Source organism: Prionailurus viverrinus, chromosome F1 (genome assembly GCF_022837055.1).
Source record: "Prionailurus viverrinus isolate Anna chromosome F1, UM_Priviv_1.0, whole genome shotgun sequence".
Classification (NCBI taxonomy): Eukaryota; Metazoa; Chordata; class Mammalia; order Carnivora; family Felidae; genus Prionailurus; species Prionailurus viverrinus.
Window position 1 is genome coordinate 11,219,983 of NC_062577.1, and position 21,775 is coordinate 11,241,757.

General features: G+C 41.2%; 1 non-coding gene across 1 annotated transcript; it reads right to left on the bottom strand.

Moving 5' to 3' along the window:
• Positions 1-236: 236 nt before the first annotated feature.
• Positions 237-370, bottom strand: LOC125155881 (small nucleolar RNA SNORA70). Its single transcript, XR_007148397.1, has one exon. It is a non-coding gene; the product is annotated as a small nucleolar RNA SNORA70 (small nucleolar RNA).
• Between the last annotated feature and the right edge of the window lie 21,405 nt (positions 371-21,775).

Sequence of the window (21,775 nt, forward strand, 5' to 3'; positions counted from 1 at the left end):
TCCTCACTTCTTGGAGATGTGGATCTTCCGGCAGCCAGGGAACCTGAACTTGGCCCTGCATAGGGCCGGCCTCAGTTACATGCTCCCTTTTCTGCAGCTTGACACGGATGGACGTGACGACTGCCAATGCGGACCCAGGCCACTGTGCCCTGGGGCTTTCCAAAGTCACCTCGCTTACCTGTCTAGAGCCCAGATTGGAGACAGCATGAGGCCAGACATGAATGTCCACTGCAAAGGGCTGTCTCCAAGGTCCCTTAGGGCAACCCCAACAAGCAACAGGCTGCGTACACTACCCAGGAGGCTACTGTTTTCGGCCACGGCCCAGCAGTCCCCCGTGGGGAAAGAGCACAGTTGGCTTAACTAGCAGACTCTCTTTATCTTCCATTCCTTCCTCTCATACCTCCATTCCAGTCCAGTAGTAAATCCCTTATCTTCCAAATATATGCAGAATTCAATCATTTCTCATCTTTCCTATCAATACCACCCCAGGGCTTGGTCACCTTCACCTCTTGGCTGTTTTGGCAACAGTCTCCCAGCCAGTCTGCTTTTGTGTCTTCCTGCCTTTGGTCTGCTTGCTTCTTTTTCTTTCTTTCTTTTCTTTTTTTTTTTTTTTTTTTTTTTTTTAGCCCTCAGGGTTCATTTATTGATTTGTTTATATAAGTAAAATACACAGGTACAGGCTATGAAATGTGAGAACTCTTAATCTCTCACCAACAAACATTTTGTGGCTTGCCATAGACTTTAGAACAAAAATATGTCAACCCCAAAGACCTTAAAAGTAGTGCAAATCTGTACTTGTATCTCTTCAGTGTTTTTCTTGCCTTTGGAGTATTTCACCTAGTTTGCATCCTGATTATCATGGGAAGACTTTTCTGCTACTTCTGTTCATTATAACGGTTTCTGAATGTTTTTGAAATAAATTTATATTTAAAATATTATTGGATCAAAATTGTGACAGACTTACCAGAAATGTAAATTAGATTTGACACTTTATTTGGGGAATTGGCAGAAGAGAAACATGTTTTGAAGTTTGAAATGAGAATACAAATATTAAAAGAGCATAAAATAAGGGCGCCTGGGTGGCTCAGTCAGTTGAGTGTCCGACTTCGGCTCAGGTCATGATCCCATGGCTCGTGAGTTCAAGCCCCATGTCAGGCTCTGTGCTGACAGCTCAGAGCCCAGAGGCTGCTTCAGATTCTGTGTCTCCCTCTCTCTCTGCCCCTCCCTGCTCATACTCCCTCTCTCTCTCTCTCTCTCTCTCTCAAAAATAAACATTAAAAAAATTTTTTAATAAAAAAATAAAAGAATATAAAATACCTAAAAGAGTTAAAATATTATGACAAAATATTGGCATTTTGGTTTCCACGAAGAAACCATTGGAGAACAGAGATCGGATAGCAATTATAACTTGAAAGGATAAATGCATTTGAGACAGTCAATTAGAAGCAAGCATGGTGACGGGGCACCTGGGTGGCTGAGTCCGTGCAGCCTGAACTCTTGGTCTCAGTTCAGGTCTTGGTCTCAAGGTCGTGAGTTGAAGCCCTGCACTGGGCTCAATGTCCAGCGTGGAGACTGCTCAACCGAGGCTGGTTGTCTCGCGGCTTCGAAGAATGAAGAGGTGGACACAAAATGAGCAGCAGGCAAAATTTTATGAGAGTATGAGATTAGAAAATAAGAATAGTATGAAAGCTCTCTTTGCAGAGGCGACGTTCAAAAGTAAATGCCCATGGTCTGCTTTCAACACAGCACGTAAAAGGAGCCTATTAAACAGAAGTCAGATTACATCAATTTCTGCTTTAGATCTTCCAGCTCCTGTCTCACTCAGCATGAAAGCAAAATCTTGGCGTCCACCAGCCACTACAGCCATACCCCCTAGTCCCTCTGTTCTTACCTGCTCATCTCTCCCCTGGCCACTCACTCACGCCACACTGGCCTCTTGCCAGCCTAGAACATACCAAGTACACCCTTCGTTCATGGCCCTTGCAGGGGTTTATACTTCTTCCTGGAACATTCTTTCCCTAGTGTTCCAAACAGCTTCCTCCCTCAGCCTGTCAGATCTTCATTCAGAAGTCTCAATGAGACCTTCTCTGAACACACTATTTAAAACTACAACCCCTCAGACAAAAGAGCTGAAGCAAACGGGCAAAAGATCTAAACGGACAACTTTGCAAAGGAGGTACGCCGAAGGGAAGTACGCACAAGAGAAGATGCTCAGCATCATATGTCATTAAGAAAATGCAAATTGAAGGAAAGATGAGATCCCACTACACATAGACTAGAAGGGGCTAAAATTTCAAACATTATGATAAGAACTGACAGCATCAAATGCTGGTGAGGATGGGAAGCAATAGGAACCCTCATTCATTGCTGGTGGGAATGCAACATGGTACGACCAGGAGCACTGGAGGCGATGGCCCACACCTGTAGTCCCAGCTCTTTTGGAGACAGGAATTTCACTCGAGCCTAGGAGTTCCGGGCGGTATAGCACACTGTGCCAATCCGGTATCTGCACCATGTTGGGCTTTAACACAGCGACCTCCCAGGAGCGAGGGGACCATCAAGTTGCTTAAGGAGGGCTGAGCTAGCCCAGGTCAGAAATGCAGGAGGTCAAAACTCCCATGCTCATTAAACCGGTACAGCCACTTGGGAAGGCAGTTTGGCAGTTTCTTACAAAGCTAAGCATAGACTTAGCATGCCAGCAATCGCACTCCTAGTTATTTACTCAAATGAGTTGAACACTTTTGTCCACACAAAAATCTGCACGTGGATATTTATAGCAGCTTTCTTCACAGTTGTCGAAAATTGGAAGCAGCCAAGATATTCTTCAATAAGTGAATGGATAAACAAACTGTGGTACATCTGTACAATGGAACAGTATTCAGGGATAAAAAGAAAGGAGCGATTAAGCCACAAGGAGATACATAGAAAACTTAAAGGCATATTTCTTTTTTTTTTTTTTATTTTAGAAAGAGTGAGCAGGGGAGAGCAGCAGAGGGAGAGAGAGAGAGAGAGAGAGAGAGAGAGAGAACCTCAAGCAGCCTCCACACTCAGCACAGAGCCCAACACAGGGCTTGAGAGCCTGACACAGGGCTCGATCCCATGACCCTGGGATCATGACCTAAGCCAAAATCAAGAGTCAGATGTTCAACCAGCTGAGCCACCCAGGCTCCCCTAAATGCATATTTCGAAAGTGAAAGAAGCTATTTGAAAAGGCTACATGTGGTATAATTAATTCCAAACCTCACATTCTGGAAAAGGCAAAAATGCAGAGATAGAAGGATCTGTGATTGGCAAGGATTAAAGGGAATGGAGAGCTGAACAAGTGGAGAACAGGCAATTTTTAAGGCAATAAAACTATTCTATGTAATACAGTAATGGTGGACACATGACATTATGCATTTGGCAAAACCCATAAAACTGTACAATACAAAGAGCAAACCCTAAAATGTACATTATGGACTTCAGTTAATAATCATGTGTTACTCCACGTGCCAACTAACTTGGATGTAAATCATAAAAAATAAATTATTAGATTAAAATAATAATAATAATGTGTTACTACTGGCTCATCAATTGTAGCAAATGTATCACATTAATGAAAGATGTTGATAAAAAAGAAATCGTTTGAAGGACACATATGGGAACTCTGTACTCTATGCTCAGTTGTTCAGTAAACCCAAAAATATATGCACAATATGCAGAAAAGACATGACAAATATATACTATATATTTAGGCATATATCCTGTGTTATATATATATTTTCTTTTTATGAAAGAGAGAAAGAGAGAGAGAGAGTAAGCAGGGAAGGGGGAAGGGCCGGAGAGAGAAAGAGAGAGAGAGAAAGAATCTTAAGTAGACTCCACACCCAGCCCAGAGCCCAAAGGGCTCAATCCCACAAACCATGAGATCGTGACCCGAGCCGAAATCAAGAGTTGGATGTTCAACCAACTGAGCCACCCAGGTGCCCCTATATTTTCTATGTAATACAGCATATCTAATTGTAATAGGTGTAATTACCCAAATCTCAAAATGTAACAATTATACAACACTATTATCTAATTCACACAGTCCATATTCAAATAACATCAATTGTCCCAATAATGTTTTTTATAGCTTTTTTCCCTAATCCAGGACCCGGTCCACTGCATTTAGTAATCTGGAAGAGGTCCTCAGTCTTTTGCTGGTGGTCGTGGTGGTCTTTCTTTACCTTGACATTTTTTAAGAGTTGAGGCCAGTTCTTTCGCAGATATCCCTCAACTTGTGTTTGTCTCTTTCCTCATGGTCAGATTCACATTACGCATTTTGGGCAGGAATCTTACAGAAGTGGTGTGCCCTCAGAGCATCATATCAGGAGATATAAGACGTTGGTCTGTCTCAATGAGGGTGATATGACCTTGGATGCCCACATCCATCAGATTTCTCCCAAAAAGGGGAATTTTGTATATTTCGTTCACTGCCATATTCCCAGAGCCTAGAGTAGTGCCTGATATAGGCACTGAAAAAGAACACGTTGAGTCAATGACTAAATGACTTCAAGTCTGTGGAGCTGAAAAGACAAAGGAGAGGAAGAAGAAAAAGAAGAAAGAGGAGAAAGTCGTAAGCTTGTAGAATAAATTATCAGTATGTACATTTTAGGTTCATAAATATTATTCAGGAGATTTCCAGGACATTTCTATCCAGAGCCATCATACTCCTGCCAGCATAAACTTATCTTCTAATGTGTTAATGATATAGACTTGACCTCAATGATAACTCATTTTAAGATGATCCTCATTTTGGGGGCCCCTGGGTGGCTCAGTCGGTTGATCATCTGACTTCAGCTCAGGCCATGATCTCCTGGTTCATGAGCCCCACATTGGGCTTGCTGCCGCCAGCGCAAATCCTGCTTCGGATCCTCTGTCTCCTCTCTCTGCCCCTCCTCCACTTGCAGTCTCTTAAAAATAAACATTAAAAAAAAAAAAAAGATGATCCTCGTTCTTAAAAGCTTTTTCAACTCTTTCAGAAGAAAATCTTCTGTGAAAGGAGCCTCAGAGGCCTGTTTCATAGATTATCAATTTTTATTATGGTATGCCTCAGTGGCAATGTGTGTCGTAGGTAAATATAATTTACTATTTACCTCAAGATATCTCTAATTTGGTTAATAGTCCCTTGCAATTATAAAGCAAGCAGTGTGAAAGGAAAAATGGTCACACATTCATGCAATGTGCTAAGGAAAGGAAAGAAGGACATGAAAATATTATCATAAAAAATTTTAACATTATCGGGGCACCTGGGTGGCTCAGTCGGTTGGGCGACTGACTTCACCTCGGGTCATGGTCTCATGGTTCGTGAGTTTGAGTCCCGCATCCGGCTCTGTGCTGACAACTCAGAGCCTGGAGCCTACTTCTGATTCTGTGTCTCCCTCTCTCTGCACCTCCCCTGCTCGTGCTCAGTCTCTCTCTGACTCCCAAAAAATAAATAAATGTTAATTTTTTTTAATTTTGTTTTTAATTTTAACATTATCAACTAGACAACAAAAATCAATTCCAATTGGTTCGGTGTCCATCAACACAAGCCAGGTAAAGGAAAACTCTGTGAAGCATTTTGTTTTCAATCATTTTTTTTTAATTTATTGTCAAATTGGTTTCCATACAACACCCAGTGCTCATCCCAAAAGATGCCCTCTTCAATACCCATCACCCACCCTCCCCTCCCTCCCACCCCCCATCAACCCTCAGTTTGTTCTCAGTTCTTAAGAGTCTCTTATGGGGACGCCTGGGTGGCTCAGTTCTTAAGAGTCTCTTATGCTTTGGCTCTCTCCCTCTCTAACCTCTTTTTTTCTTCTTCTTCTTCCCCTCCCCCCATGGGTTTCTGTTTCCAAACATATTTTAAAAGCGATGTGGAAAGTGAAGTTTTTTAAGCTTGGTTTTTAACTATCACCATAATTAATCGTCAGGCTTTAATGTAAAGAAGGTTTTTTTTTTCTCTCTTTTGATTTTTAAACATTCTACGGAGACTTAAATTGTCTCTGCTGTTACAGGCTTTTCCCAGCTCCCTACGATGGGGTGGGGGGAGCCTTTACAAACAGGCCTGTGACACACTGACATTTCAAAGCCAATCCTTCTTTTAAAAAAAGTCTTGGGGTTGGGGTGGGGGGGCACCAGGATGCCTCAGTCAGTTCCAAGCATCCGACTTGGGCTCAGGAGTTCGAACCCACATGGGGACTCTCTGCTCTCAGTGTGGAGCCCACTTTGGATCCTCTGTCTCCCTCTCCCTGTCCATCTGCTGCTCTCACGCACACCTGGGCAAGCTCGCTCGCTCTCTCTCTCTCTCTCTCTCTCTCTCTCAAAACTAACCAAACATAACAACAAAAAAAAACCCCACCTCTCCAGGTTCATTGCTTCAGTAGAGCAGGGATAGAACATTTGTGTGCAGTCATTTCTCGCCTTCATTTGGGAGTTCATTATATAAACAGATAATGACACACTCCCCGGAGAACACTTGACTGAATGCTACATGTGTCTTTTCTCATTTGTAAATTCGTTTGTAAGCAAAATGCAATTCTTTTTGCCTGACATAAATTGAAATGAGATCAAATCAAGTCCATTTGCTAATTGTGTAAACTTTGGATATAGTTTCCTATTTTCCTATATTTCCTTTGGATATAGGTTCCTATTTCCTAAATGTTTCCTCATACTTCTTCAAGTTAATTAATGTTTGGCAGACAAACTTATTTGCCCCAATATGATTAGAAAGGGAGTAAGCTTACAAGTGACACGCGTAGCAAAAAAAAATTTTTTTTAATTCTAAAAATTTAGGGCTCCTGGGTGGCTCAGTCAGTCGAACGTCCAATTCTTGATTTCAGCTCAGGTCATGATCCCAAGCTTGTGAGATTGAGCCCTGCGTCGGACTCTGCACTGGACACGTAACCTGCTTGAGATTCTCTGTCTCTTGCTCTCTCTCCCTCCCTCCCTCTGCCACACTCTCTCTGTCTCTCTCTTTTTTTTTAATATTTTTGAGAGAGAGAGAGAGAGATAGCAAGCATGAGTGGGGGAGGGGCAGAGAGAGAAGGGGACAAAGGATCTGATGTGGGCTCTGTACTGACAACAGAGAGCCTCACATGGAGCTTGAACTCCCAAACTGTGAGATCATGACCCCAGCCGAAGTTAAACGCTCAACCAACAGAGCTACCCAGGTGCCCCTCATTCTCTCTGTGTCTAAAATAAAATAAAATAAAATAAAATAAAATAAAATAAAATAAAATAAAATATAAAATTCTAGGGGCGCCTGGGTGGCTCCGTTGGTTGGGAGCCTGACTTCGGCTCAGGTCATGATCTTTCAGCTCCTGAGTTCGAGCCCCGCACTGGGCTCTGTGCTGACAGCTCAGAGCCTGGAGTCTGCTTCGGATTCTGCGTCTCCCTGTCTCTCTGGCCCTCCCCTGCTCATGCTCTGTCTCTCTCAAAAATAAATAAACATTAAAAAAAATAAAATAAAATAAAATTCAAAAACTTTAGTGCAGGCATGATTAAAGGAGGATTCCATGCATGTTTACATGTCATCTAGACAAAAAAAAAAAATCACCTGTATAAGAATAATTTACATTCAATGGTGGCATGTCACTTAAATTAACGATTTTACTCCCACCAAATACTCTGCTCAATACCAATTTAATCTCCTATGCTTCTAACTCCTTACAGTTTCATTCTTGTGTGACATTTAGACAGCATTCCTTTTTCCGTCCTTGGTCATTCTTTCAACCTAAATATTTCAGGAAAGATATCTGTGTGGTATTATCAAAAGCAAATGAAACACATTCAGGCCCTAGCCCGCTCAAATCGAGCCAGAGTGACCACTGTTTCGTTTCTGATGGAGATTTTCATATCCCAGACCAAAGGCACCGTTTTCCACTTAGTCGCTGTGGACAATCAGTCAGGCACTCTAACACCTGGGATCTTTCCACATTTTCCTTAACAGCTACAACCACCAAACCCTCAACCCCTGCCATCCTGGTTAGAAACAAGAAGCACCGCTCCCAACCATCTCCCGGTGCCATTTTTATATACCGGCAGCCCACAGGGAACAGCACATAATAACCTCCGCCTCCTCTCACCTCCCACTCCCTCCGCTAAGGGACGGAACACCAAAGAAAGTGAACAAGTGGATAAGCCAATTTAAGAAATTGTGGGTGAAGTCTGAAATCTGTCTGAAGACGCAAAAGCTTCCACACTCAGACCCCAAAACCATGGAAACCCTCGGTTCCTATGCGAAATGCCGTGGCACTCTGAATCTATACTGCCAGTCTGCCCTTCACCATGTATTTTTTTTAATTTTATTTTATCCGAGGGAGAGACTGCCCGCGCTCATGCGCAGTCAGGCACACGCCAGCCATGACGCGCGCGTGTGAGTGGTGACGCATGCGCGTGAGCGGGAGGGCGAGAGTCTGAAGCTGGCTACGTGCCCCGCGCACCAGCTAGTAGTCCGCGTGGGGCCCCATCCCGTGACCGAGAGATCACGACCTGAGCCAAAGTCAAGAGGGGGACACCCAGGTGCCCCTTCGCGTAACCCTATTGTTTACTGATACTGTTGGTTCTCTTTACCCATGAGTCTCCATGTTTTCTCAGTCCTTAAGAAAGAGGAAGACCTTTGCAAAATAATTTCATGTCAGGAAGATTTGTTTGTAAGTTGTATTTTTAGAGACAAAGCCGAATTGAAATCAGCCACTGGGCCCCAAAATCTAAAGCATTCTTGCAATACATTTAATCAATCACTATGAAATACTTAATTAGGTCAACGTGGTACTGTGTATTCTGGAAAGATCTTGGTATTTGGTCGCTTGTTTATTTTCTGTTTCCCACACCAGAATGAAAGCTCAGTAACTTTAGGGACTTTTTTAAAAAATCTTTTCCTCTGCTTTATCTGCTACACCTAGAACACAATAGGAGCTCAATAAATATTTACTGAAAGAATAAAAATGTGGCAGCCGCTAGCAAAATTCTTTTAAGCTTATTTATTTACTTAAGTCATCTCTGTATCCAACATGGGGCTCAAACTCGCAGTTCCCAGATCAAGAGTTGCTTGCTCTTCTGACTTAGCCAGCCAGGTGCCCTGCAAAATGTTTTTCTCACTCTAGAAAGCTACCCGAGTGTCTCTTTGCTGGCCATAAAATACCAAACTGTTTTACCTGAGTCTCTATGCCATTGCTTTATGGAGTTTGAACAACAGTGCACTAACAAACAGCCTCAAAGATATTCCCATGACTACAATTTGCTTATGTCACCGAGGCTATTCCTTGGGGTACTCACATAACTCCCTTGATGCAAATCTAAGACATGCACAAGAGGTGAGTTTAGACCAGCCAATAACTCTTGGAAACCTTTACAAGATTTGTTTTTAATTTTTTATTTTATTTCGGAGAGAGAGAGAGTACATGCACAAGTGGGAGAGAGAGGCAGAGGCAGAGAGAGAGAGAGAGAGAGAGAGAGAGAATCTCAAGCAGTCTCCATGCTCAATGCAGAGCCCAATGCAGGGCTTGATCCCACAACCCTGGGATCACGACCTGAGCCGAAATCAAGAATCAGACGTTAAACTGACTGAGCCACCCAGGCGCCCCTACAAGCTTTAAAATTATGATGTTAAAACAGGAACTAACAGTTACTGTGACATGATTTGGGTTACCCCCCGTTCAAAATATGGGCATCAGCAGATGCACAGCGGAAGTGCTGAGCTAAGCTTGGCATTCTTGAAAGCGGAGCCAAATAGGGATTTTCTGTAGGTGCTGTCAGCCCAGAAATGGAATTAGGCAATTTTAACCCATCCAAGCCACCCTCTCTCTGCCCGCATAGAGACCCATGGAAGCAGGACCAGCTCTGCCAGATGGTGGTTAATAGAACAATTGGTTCTTATGTATCTAACCTGTTTATACATGCCAATCCTCCCACTTCCTATCAATGCTTCTCCTCGGACCAACCTTACCCAGGTTTCTGGGTGCTTCTTCTCTTCTCAGAGACTATAGGATGCTATTTTCACTGGATTTTACTCAAATGGAAACGGGTCAAATTGTTTTCCAAACTTGGCTGACCCTAAGAATCTCTGGAATATTTATTTTAAAATGCAGCTTCCAAGGAATGTCCAGAATAATCACAGCTGTGCAGATCAGCATCTTAAACCTCCTGGAAAGCACACAAAGCAACTAGAAAAGCAACAATGAAACACAGAAACAAATACACAATTAGGATATGCCAATGTTTATAGCAGCATTATCCACAATAGCCAAAAGGTAGAAACAATGGAAATGCCCACTGAAAGGTGAATTGATGAACCAAATGTGGCATATACGTACAATGGAATATTATTTGGCCTTAAAAAGGAAAGCAATTCTGATACATGTTACAACGTGGATGATTCTTGAAAACATGCTAAGTGAAATAAGCCAGACACGAGAGGACAAATACTGTATGATTCCACTTATATGATATAGCTAGAGTAGCCAAATTCATAAAGAGAGAAAGCAGAACAGGGGATACCAGGGGCTCGGGGGCAGGGTGGGACTCTCCAAAGAGTCACAAAAATAATCCTAATATGTGGGGGCAGTTCTTGTAGCAACGGAGAAGGAGAGAGCCTTTGGGTTATAAGCCCGCAAACACTACCCTAACCTGCCTGTCTTGCTGTTTAATAATCTGCAAACGATGGCTTGTGAAAATCTAACACATTCGTTGTTAGGCAGTAAAAAAAAAAAAAAAAAAAAAAAAAAAAGGTTCTATCACAGCACTGATACAAATGTACTTTTTCAAAATGTGAAGATAATTCCAAACTTATGAACCAGGGGGAAAACTAGCTACCAAGAAACAGGTGAGGGGTGCCGGGCTGCCTCAGTCTGAAGAGCACACAACTCTTGATCTTGGGGTCGTGAGTTCGAGCCCCACACTGGGTGCAGAGATGACTCAAATAAATAAATAAAAACCTAAAAAAAAAAGAAATCGGTGAAAGTGGTAAGCATAGCATAACCTATAGACATGTTGAATCACTATGTTGTTCACCTGAAACTACCGTAACATTGTGTGTCAAACATACTCAAATTTAAGAACGAAATTGTTTTTAAAAAAGAGATATAACCAAAATTTTCACCAGGAAGTTAAGAAATATAAATGAAGTAATTGCATACCTGGAAGACATATGCAAAGCAGAAATACAAGAATTTTGGAAAGACTTGATGAGACAATCCTAGGAGATAAAATGTAAACTGAAAGAAGGACACGAAAAAAGTAAGGCCAACAAATGTGAGGATGAGACAGCAGAAACACAGGGAGAACAGACACGGAAGAAAAATACAGTAAGTGTCCTAAAGTATAAAAAAATAAGAAAAGTGGAGCACCTGGGTGGCTCAGTTGGTAGAGCATCTGACTCTTGATTTCAGCTCAGGTCATGATCCCAGGGTTGTGGAATCGAGCCCTATGTTGGGCTCCATGCTGAGTGTGGAGCCTGCTTAAGATTCTCTCCTTTCCTCGATTGCGCGCTCTCTCTCTCTCTCTCTCTCTCTCTCTCTCCGTCTAAATTTTTTTTAAAAAATAAGAAAAGCGAAATAAAGATCTTACTTTTTTAAAATAAAGATTATAATGGAGACAGCATTATCTAGAGCACAAGGAGTGTCAACATTTGCACAATTTAAGTCCTTGAAGAAGAAAACCAAAATAATGCAATAATAAATAGTTCCAAAAGATTCAAGAAAATGTTCCTGAAACAAATGAGGATGTGAGTGTACTTACTGGAAGGACTTAATAAGTACCAGGGAAAACTCAACCAAAAAGGCATATCCTAATAAAGTTATTGGACTGAAAAAATTAAATCATTCATACAGGAGAAAGTCAGGAGGCCTCATATTTCTCCCTATCAACATTCATTTCCAGAAGACATTGGGAATTTGACTGGATCCAAATTTCAGTCCTTGGGGTGCTGACTGGATTTGATAATTCACTGAGTAATTACTTAATTCAACAAACATTTTTTTTCCTTCACCACTTCCTTTACCTCCCATTTTTTTTTAAAGAAACGCTCTTTAAAAAAAAATTTTTTTTTAATTTTAGAGAGTATGGGGAAATGGGGCAGAGGGAGAGAGAGAGAGAGAGAAAGAGAGAGAATCCCAAGCAGGCTTCACACTCAGCTCAGAGCCCAACACAAGGCTCAATCCTACTACCCTGGGATCACAACCTGAGCCAAAACCAAGAGTCGGACCCTCAACTCCAGTCACCCCCAAACATGTAAACAAACTATCACAATACAATATGATAAGAGTCAAAACTCAAGATGGAAACAATAGGAAAGGTATGTTCAGGAATGGCAAGAATTTCAGGGAGAGGTGGAAGACCTCGGGACAGTTTATTATGAAATTTGACTTAATTGTAGGTGACAGAAAGTCAATGGAGGAAAGTTAGCTTTGGAAGTACTAAGGAGAAAGCATTTGTGTGCGTTGTCTGTGTGTACGGGGTGGGAGGGGGAATATGATTCTTATTGGACCTCAGATGCACAAGGATGAGTTAATCATACTGAACAGGTCGTGCATGGCCTATTATTATTTTTTTGTCCAGACAAAACTTTCTAATTTATTCTCTTTGTATCCTCATATTCCATCTCTTTCATGCCCCTTAACTCCTACTATATGCAATCATATAACATGCAATGATATTTTCGTTTATGTGTGTTTGTGTTCTTCTTTGTGTGTGTTCTTACAAAATGTGCGTATCTTGGGTGCCTGGGTGGCTCAGTGGGTTAAGCGTCGGACTCTTGATTTTGGCTCAGGTCACGATCTCACAGATCTGTACGGTGCTGGCAGTGCAAGAGCCTACTTGGGATTCTCTCTCTCCTCCTCTCTCCGCTCCTCCCTCACTCACGTGTGCTCACTTTCTCTCTCTTTCTCTCCCTCTCAAAATAAATAAACTTTTTAATATTTTTATGTTTATTTATTTTTGAGAGAGAGGGACAGAGCACGAGCAGGGGAGGGGCAGAGAGAGAGGGAGACGCAGAATCCCAAGCAGGCTCCAGGCTCTGAGCTGTCAGCACAGAGCTCGTCGTCGGGCTCGAACTGCGAGATCATGACCTGAACCGAAGTCGGACGCTCAACTGACCGAACCACCCAAGCGCCCCAAATAAACTCTTTTTTAAATGTGCTCATCTTTTATTTCTTATTTTGATTTCAGTATAGTTAAAATACAGTGTTATATTAGTTTCAGGTGTACAATATAGTGCTTCGACAATTATATACACTTCTCAATGCTCATTGTGATAAATGTTCTCTTAACCCCCATCACCTATTTCTCCTATTTCATTCTCCCCACTCTCCTTCTCTCTGGTAACCGTCAGTTTGTTCTGTATAGTTAAGAATCTGTTTCTTGGTCTGTCAGTTTTTTTCTTTGTTTATTTGTTCTGTTTCTGTTTCTGTTCTGTGTAAATTACACATATGAGTGAAATCATATAGTATTTGTTTTTCTCCGACTAACTTATTTCACTTAGCATTATACTCTCTAGGTCCATCCACGTTGTTGCAAATGGCAAGATTTCGTTCTTTTATGGCCAAGTAACGTTCCATTGTATGCATATACCACATCTTTTTTATCCATTCATCTATGGATGGACACTTGGGCTGCTGCCATAATTTGACTACTGTAAATAACGCTGCAGTAAACACAAGGGTGCATATATCTTTTTCAACTTCAGTGTTTTTGTATTCTTTGGGTAAATACCCAGTAGTGGAATTACCAGATCATATGGTAATTCTATTTTTAATATTTGAGGAAACTTCATACTGTTTTCCACAGTGGTTGCAACAGCTTGCATTCCCACCATTAGTGCACAAGAGTTCCTTTTTCTCTATATCTTGCCAGCACTCATTTCTTATGTTTTTGATCTGGGCCATTCTGTCTGGTGTGAGATGATATCTCATTGTGCTTTTCATTTGCATTTCCTTGATGATTGGTGATATTGAGCACTTTGTTCATGTGCCTGTGGCCATCTGTATGTCTTCTTTAGAGAAATGTCTGTTCGTATCTTCTGCCTATTTTTTCTTTTGTCTTCTGCCCATTTTTAGATTATTTGTGGGGTTTTTGGTGCTGAGTTGCATAAATCCTTTATATATTCTGGATAGGAACCCTATATTGAATAGAAACGTGCATGTATTTTTAATTAATGTAAATGGTAGGGTGTCACGTAACTCATTCTCTTTTACTTGTTTTTTTCTAAACATTATGATTTTAAAATGTATCCTTATGGCAGTGTGTATAGCCAATCTGTTTATTGTAATTGCTATACCGTACTTAAGGGTATACATCCATCGGGGCACCTGGGTGGCTCAGTTGGTTTAGCTTCTTCTTTGGCTCAGGTTATGTGCCATCAGCACAGAGCCTGCTTTGGATCCTCTGTCCCCCTCTCTCTCTGCCCCTCCCCTGCTTTCCCTCTCTCTCTCTCTCTCAAAAATAAATAAACATTTTTTTAAAAGGGGGTGTACAGGGGCGCCTGGGTGGCTCAGTCAGTTGGGCGGCCAACTTCGGCAAAGGTCATGATCTCAAGGTCCGTGAGTTCGAGCCCCGCGTCAGGCTCTGTGCTGACCGCTCAGAGCCTGGAGCCTGTTTCGGATTCTGTGTCTCCCTTTCTCTCTGCCCCTCCCCTGTTCATGCTCTGTCTCTCTGTCTCAAAAATAAATAAACGTTAAAAAAAATTTTTTTAAATAAAAAAATAAAAATAAAAGGGGGTGTACATCCATCACATTTTACTATCCATTCTCCCAGTGATGAACACCCAACTCCTCACTAATACATGGGGGGGGAAAAAAGCTTCACAGAACATCTCTTATGTGTCCCATTACACATCTGTATAACAATTCCTTTGGTATATATACTCAGGAGCAGAATTATGGTCACAGGGCCCGCTGATACTTAATTTGACTACATAGTGCCAGGTTGCCCTCCAAAACAGCCACCCCACTTCACACTGTCAACAGTAATGCAGGAGAGTAACTGAACTCCCTCACCCCACCTACGCTTTCTAATACCTGCTGGTCCCATCACTGTAAACTGACATTTCATTGCTGTTAAGTTTATTCATTTTGAGAGGGGTGGGGGGAGAGGGCGAGCAGGGGAGGGGCAGAGACAGAGGGAGAGAATCCCAAGCAGGTTCTGCACTGACAGAATGCGCCCCTTCGTTGCTGTTTTTATCTGCACCTCACTGATCACCGATGAGGAGCTTCTCTTCATATGCTTATTAGTTATTCGGGTTTCCTCTTCTGGAAATTTCTGTGGCCTACTTTTTAATCCTCAGTCCTTTTTTTCCCCCCATTAGGGTTGCTGCCTTTTACAGAAGTATCTTTAAGTATTCTATATATTAATCCTTAGGTAGGTTTAGATATTACAAATGCCTTTTCCTTATTGTTTCCTCTGTTAACATCTTTTACAGAAATACTCAGTTTTGATATAATCCCATTTGTCAATTTTGTTTCCTTATAGTTGAGGCTTTTGCTTTATTTTTTTTAAAGTCCTCTCTGACCCCAAATCACAAAGTTATTCTCCTACATGTTCTTCTATTAACTTTGTCATTTTACCTTCTGCATTTAGATCCTCAAGCCATCCAGAATCCACTCTCCCGTGTGGTGTTAGGTGGGGATCCAATTTCTATTTTCTCTATATAGTGAGCCAATTTTCCCCAAATTAACTTTTTAACAGTGTGTCCTTTCTCTCTGCTGATTTGGGGGCAATTTTTTTTTTTTTAATTTAACCCATAGTTCTGCAGAGGAGAAAGCTTGGAAGTAGGGATACCAGGTAAGAGGTATTGCTATCGGGCAGATAGAAATAAGAATTTGACCAAAGACAGTAGTTGGGGTGGGGGGAGCGAAGAGGAGGGAGGGCAGAGAGGAATATCAGGTTTGGGAGATATTTCTGAAGTTGGAAATGTGGGATGAGGAGGAGAAAGGAGAAACGACTTCAGTTTTGAACCCCACACATTCTGTGGCTAGAGATACCCCTACTGCCATATGAGCAGGAACGAACAGGTTTGAAGGGAAAAGATGAACACAGTTATGGAGGCGTTAAGGTTGAGGTGCCTGTAGACATGCTTTGTTTGGCCCTGACATTTGAAAAAATGTGTATATGATTAAATAACGTCATTTGATAACTGAGGGGTTTCATTTAAAATCTGAATTCATAGGTGCCTGGGTGGCTCAGTAGGTCGAGGGCGTGACTCTTGATTTCAGCTCAGGTCGTGATCCCAGGGTCGTGGGATTGGACCCTGCATCAGGCTCTGTGGAACCTTCTTAAGATTTCTCTCTTTTTCTGCCCCTCTCCCCTGCTCACTCTCTCTAAAAAAAGTGAATGAATGAATAATAAAAAATAAAAATCTACATTCAGCTATTTACTTTCTTCTTTTTTAATGTTTTCATTATTTTTTTTAATTTACATCCAAGTTAGTTAGCATATAATGCAATAATGATTTCAGCAGTAGAATCCAGTGATTCATCCCCTACGTATAACACCCAGTGCTCATCCCAACAAGTGTCCTTAATGCCGCTTACCCATTTAGCCCATCCCACTTGCCCATTTAGCCCATCCCACTCACTCACAACACCTCCAGCAACCCTCAGTTTGTTCTATATTTAAGAGTCTCTTATGTCCTGTCCCTCTCCCTCTTTTTGCATTATTTTTTTCTTCCCTTCTCTTTTGTTCATCTGTTTTGTATTTTAAATTCCTCATATGAGGGAAGTCATACGATATTTGTCTTTCTCTAATTTCGCCTAGCATAATACCCCCTAGTTCCATCCACATTGTTGCAAATGGTTTTCTTTTTTAATTTTAAAGAGACAGCACAAGCAGGGGAGAGGGACAGAGGGGGAGAATCTCAAGCAGGCTCCACACTCAGCACAGAGCCTGACATGTGGCTTGATTTCACGAACTGTGAGATCATGACCTGAGCTGAAATCAAGAGTTGGACTTAACTGCCTGGGCCCCCCTGGCACCCCTCTATTTCCAATTTTTAATTATATTTTTTCTAGCTATCATTTGCTAACAATTACTGTGGAGCTTTACACGCATTTTCTCTTTAAACTCTCTTAAGAAACTTCTTGTAAGACAGATACTCTGCCCACTTTGCAATAAGGAGATACAGGTCAGAATAGTTAAGTGGCCGAGCCAGGATTCAAATCAAGTCTGTTCCATGGCAAACAGCTTGCGTTTTTACTACCTCATCACTCTATAGTACCAAGATCGCAATCCCAAATGTCTATAGAACTGAGGGGCCAGTGCAGACGGCGGGGCTCCCAGAAACTTCTGCTATCTGAAGTGTTGGGAACTGGTGATTGGCCCCACTAGGTGAAGCCAGGAGTTGTGATCTTTAGAAAGCAGCTGAATATAGGGGCGCCTGGGTGGCTCAATCAGTTGAACCGCGGACTCTTGATTTCCACTCAGGTCATGATCCCATGATCATCTGACAGTGCAGAGCCTGCTTAGGATTCTCTCTCTCTCTCCCTCTCTCTGCCCCTCCCCACATGCTCTCTCTCTATCAAAATAAATACATAAACTTTTTTTTTTTAATTGGAGGGGCCCCTGGGTGGCTCAGTCAGATGAGCCTCTGACTCAGGTCATGATCTTGCGGTTTGTGAGTTCAAGCCCCTCATCGGGCTCGCTGCTGTCAGCTTCTGATCTTCTGTCCCCCTCTCTCTCTGCCCCGTGTCAGGGTCTGTGCTGTTTCTGGAGCCCTCTGTCGGGCTCTGTGCTGACAGCTTGGAGCCTGGAGCCTGCTTTGGATTCTGTGTCTCCCTCTCTGCCTCTCTCTCTCTCTTTCTCAAATTAATAACATTAAAGAAAAAATTGGAAATACAATTCCAGAGCTGAGGAGAGAATCAGAGCTCTGCCATGACTTGGCAAGAAAGTGGGGTATAGTTCTGTCCTAGAATTCAGGACTTTCTTGATGGTTGGTTGGAATGTCAGAGCCTCTTCTCTTCCACATCCCAATCCCTGCTTCTCTAAATCCCTAAAAGTTCACACATAGAAAAACCTCAATGAATTTTTGTGGAAGGAAGGGAGGAAGAATGACTGAAGGAGATGGAGGTAAAAAAACGGGCATTTTCTTTCATTTGTAAGACAGAAGAAAAAGGCAAGTTACCAACTTACCTAAGTTTGTAGGTAACTGCAAACCTAGCCCTGCCTTCTTGCCAATAAAAAAGTTTAAGGCATACAGTTGCAGTGCGTACTCCCAGTTCCCAAGAAAAGATTGCAAGAAAACACACACTCATGTTGGCAAAAATACATCTCTAAGCCTCCCTGAGCAAAATACTATTTGGACAGTATTTAATGGAAGTATTTGTGGGGCGCCTGGGTGGCTCAGTCGGTTGAGCATCTGACTTCAGCTCACTCAGGTCACGATCTCAAAGTTCGTGGGTTCGAGCCCTATGCCAGGTTCTGTGCTGACAGCTTGGATCCTGGAGCCTGCTTTGGATTCTGTGTCTCCCTCTCTCTGCCTCTTCCCTGCTCATGCTCTCTCTCTCTCTCTCTAAGAATAAATAAACATTAAAAAAAAATTTTTAAAGAAATATTTGTTATATGTGATTTGTTATATGTAATTAATAATCCAACAAGAATCTACAAAAGAATCCAAAGATATAACATTTTTGAATGTAAAAAGCTTTCAAGAAAAGATGGTTTTGTGGGAGTCTATCTTTTTCTGTCATAATATATATATACATATATATATATATATATGTATATATATATATATATATATATATATATATATATGTAATTAACTTCTGAATTCTCCAGGGCAACATTCAACTCTGTAAACACATTTTTCTCCTGCTTCTGCTAAACACATTTTTAAAATAGCTACACTTACTTTAAATTCATTTCTTTAGAACAACCTGGTATTTGCTCTTTTCACAGGATGTCAAAATTGAGGTTTTAAGTCTTCCAATTTCCTAATAACTGAGTACCAGATGGCACTTGGCTTGTCCTGTCAAATGTGTTTCTGATTTCACTTACTCTTCATAGCTAAGGAAAATGACCATATTCAATTTGCAAATACATTAACTCACATTAAAAAAAAAAAAAAAAAAAGGGTGGGGGGCCTGGGTGGCTCAGTCAGTTAAGCATCAGACTTCAGCTCAGGTCACGATCTCTCGGTTTGTGAGTTGGAGCCCCGCATCAGGCTCTGTGCTGACAGCTCAGAGCCTGGAGCCTGCTTCAGATTCTGTCTCTCTCTCTCTCTCTCTCTCTCTCTCTCTCTGCCCCTCCCCCACTTGTGCTCTCTTTCTCTCTCTCTCTCTCAAAAATAAATAAAATGTAAAAAAAAAAAAATTAAAAAAACAAAACAAAACAAAACAAAACTCAGCAGAGTTACCAAAAATTTTTATGAGTATGTTATTGGAAAATACCATAAATTTTGGAAGGGTAAGTTCTGCATTGCAACTATTTGGCTGAAAATCCCAGATTATTCTTGGAAAGAAACTAGCACCGGAAGAGAAAGTAAAAGGGAGTTGACAGGGGAGCAAAAGCCATGAAGAATGTCCTGTTATCACATGAAGGAACAGGCCTCTGGTTGAAAGTCACCTATTATTAAGTACACATGTATTTAAAGTCTAATCGTTTTATGCTGTCTTAACCAAAAGGTCATTATGGTTCTTATTCTCAAGAAGCCAGACTCCAAGAGGCATAGAACTGGGAGGGGATTACTGAGGCCATCCAGTTTTGTTTGCTCATTTCCCAATAAGGAAACTAAAGGTCAGAACTGTGACTTGTTTTTGGTGACCAGATGATGTGCTCCTTTTGAATCCTTTTGCCTCAGCAGCAACTGCACCAAACATAGGTTATTCATTAAATGGGTGCTAAATTGTGTTTATGAACAAAGAATGGGAAGGGCCAGTCTCACTGTGTTCACATTCTAGATGTAGAGTTTTGCCAAAAAAAATTTAAAAACTAAAAAGATTTCTAAAAAAAAAATTTATATATATATATATATATATATATATATATATATATATACACACATACTGTGTTACCGAGAAAAACCTTTTTCAAAACTTTTTATTGTGGATTTTTTTTTTAATGCATGGAAAGAGAACCTAATGAGCCCCCAACTGTCTATCACCTGCCTTAAACAATTATCAACATTCTGAAATTCATTGTTTTTTTTTTTAAGTTTTTATTTTAACTCCAGTTAGGTAACATACAGTGCTATGTTAGTCTCAGGTGTACAATATAGAGTTTCAACAATTCTGTACAACACCCAGTGCTCATCACAAGTGCCCGGCTTAATCCCCATCACTTATTTCCCCAGTCCCCCGCCCCCACTAACCATCAGTTTGTTCTCCATAGTTAAGTCTGTTTCTTGGTTTATCTCTCTTTTGTTTTCCCCTCGTTTATTTGTTTTGTTTCTTAAATTCCACGTGAGTGAGATCATATGGCATTTGTCTTTCTCTGACTGCCTCATTTTGTTTAGCATTATACTCTCTAGTTCCAACCGTGTCATTGCAAATAGTAAGATTTCATTCTTTGTATGGCTGAGTAATATTCCATTATACATATGTACCACATCTTCTTTATCCATTCATCTATGGATGGACACTTGGGCTGCTTCCATATCTTGGCTATTGTAAGCAATACTGTTATAAACATAGGGACGCATGTATCTCTTTGAATTAGAGCTTGTGTATTCTTTGGGTAAATACCCAATAGTGCAATTGCTGGATGGTAGGGTAGTTCTGTTTTTACCTTTCTCAGGAAACTCCATCCTGTTTTCCACAGTGGCTGCACCAGTTTGCATTCCCACCAACGATGCGCGAGGTTTCCTTTTTCTCCACATCCTTGCCAATACCTGTTTCTTGTGTTGTTGATTTTAGCCACTCTGACAGGTATGAAGAACATTCTGCCGTTCTTATTACATATACTTCTCCATTTTCTTCTTGCCTTGTTTTGTTTGGCCAGAATATTTTTTAAAAAATTTTTAAGTAAGCTCCACACCCAACATGGGACTTGAGCTCAGGACCCAAGATCAAGAGCCAGCCAGGAGTCCCTCGGCTGGAATATTTTTAAAGTGAAACCAAGGTGTATATCATTTTATCTATAAATATTTCTATGTATATCTCTAAGAGATGAGGGTTTTTAAACAACATAACCACGACAACATCATCACACCCTGTAAAATTAACAATGAATTCTTACATAGGCTAACATCTAGTCCAGGAAAAACCACTCTATTAGTATTCACTAATGGATCAAATTCTCAAGTGATAGTCTTTCCCCAAAGTTAAGAATGCAAAAGAAGAGAATTTCAAAACCAAATGTTCCAATCTCAGTGTTTCCTGTACTGCTCTGCAAATACAAATCTGGACACTCAGATTCCAGAAAAGGATAAAAATAGGCTATGAATCAAAACCATTAATCATATCCTGTTATTTTTAGTTATCCATTTCTTCCTGATATTTTAATTCAACATGAGCTTAATATATTTAATCATATTTTTTTCAGGGGCAAAAAAAAGCATTTTTAGGGCAATTATGGAAAATTTTACAAAAGATAAATTTAAAGCTAAAGTAGGGTGATTGTCAGACCCTGCATCCATGACAAGCCATGAGAGGCTTAGTTACTTCAAAAGCCCTATGTTAATAGTGTATCCTATGGGGGTGCCTGGGTGGCTCAGCTGGTTGAGCGTCCGACTCTTGATTTCAGCTCAGGTCACGATCTTAGGGTCATGGGATGGGGCCCCACATCGGGCTCCACATTGAGTGTGGAACCTGTTTAGGATTCTCTCTCTCCCTCAGTCCCTCTC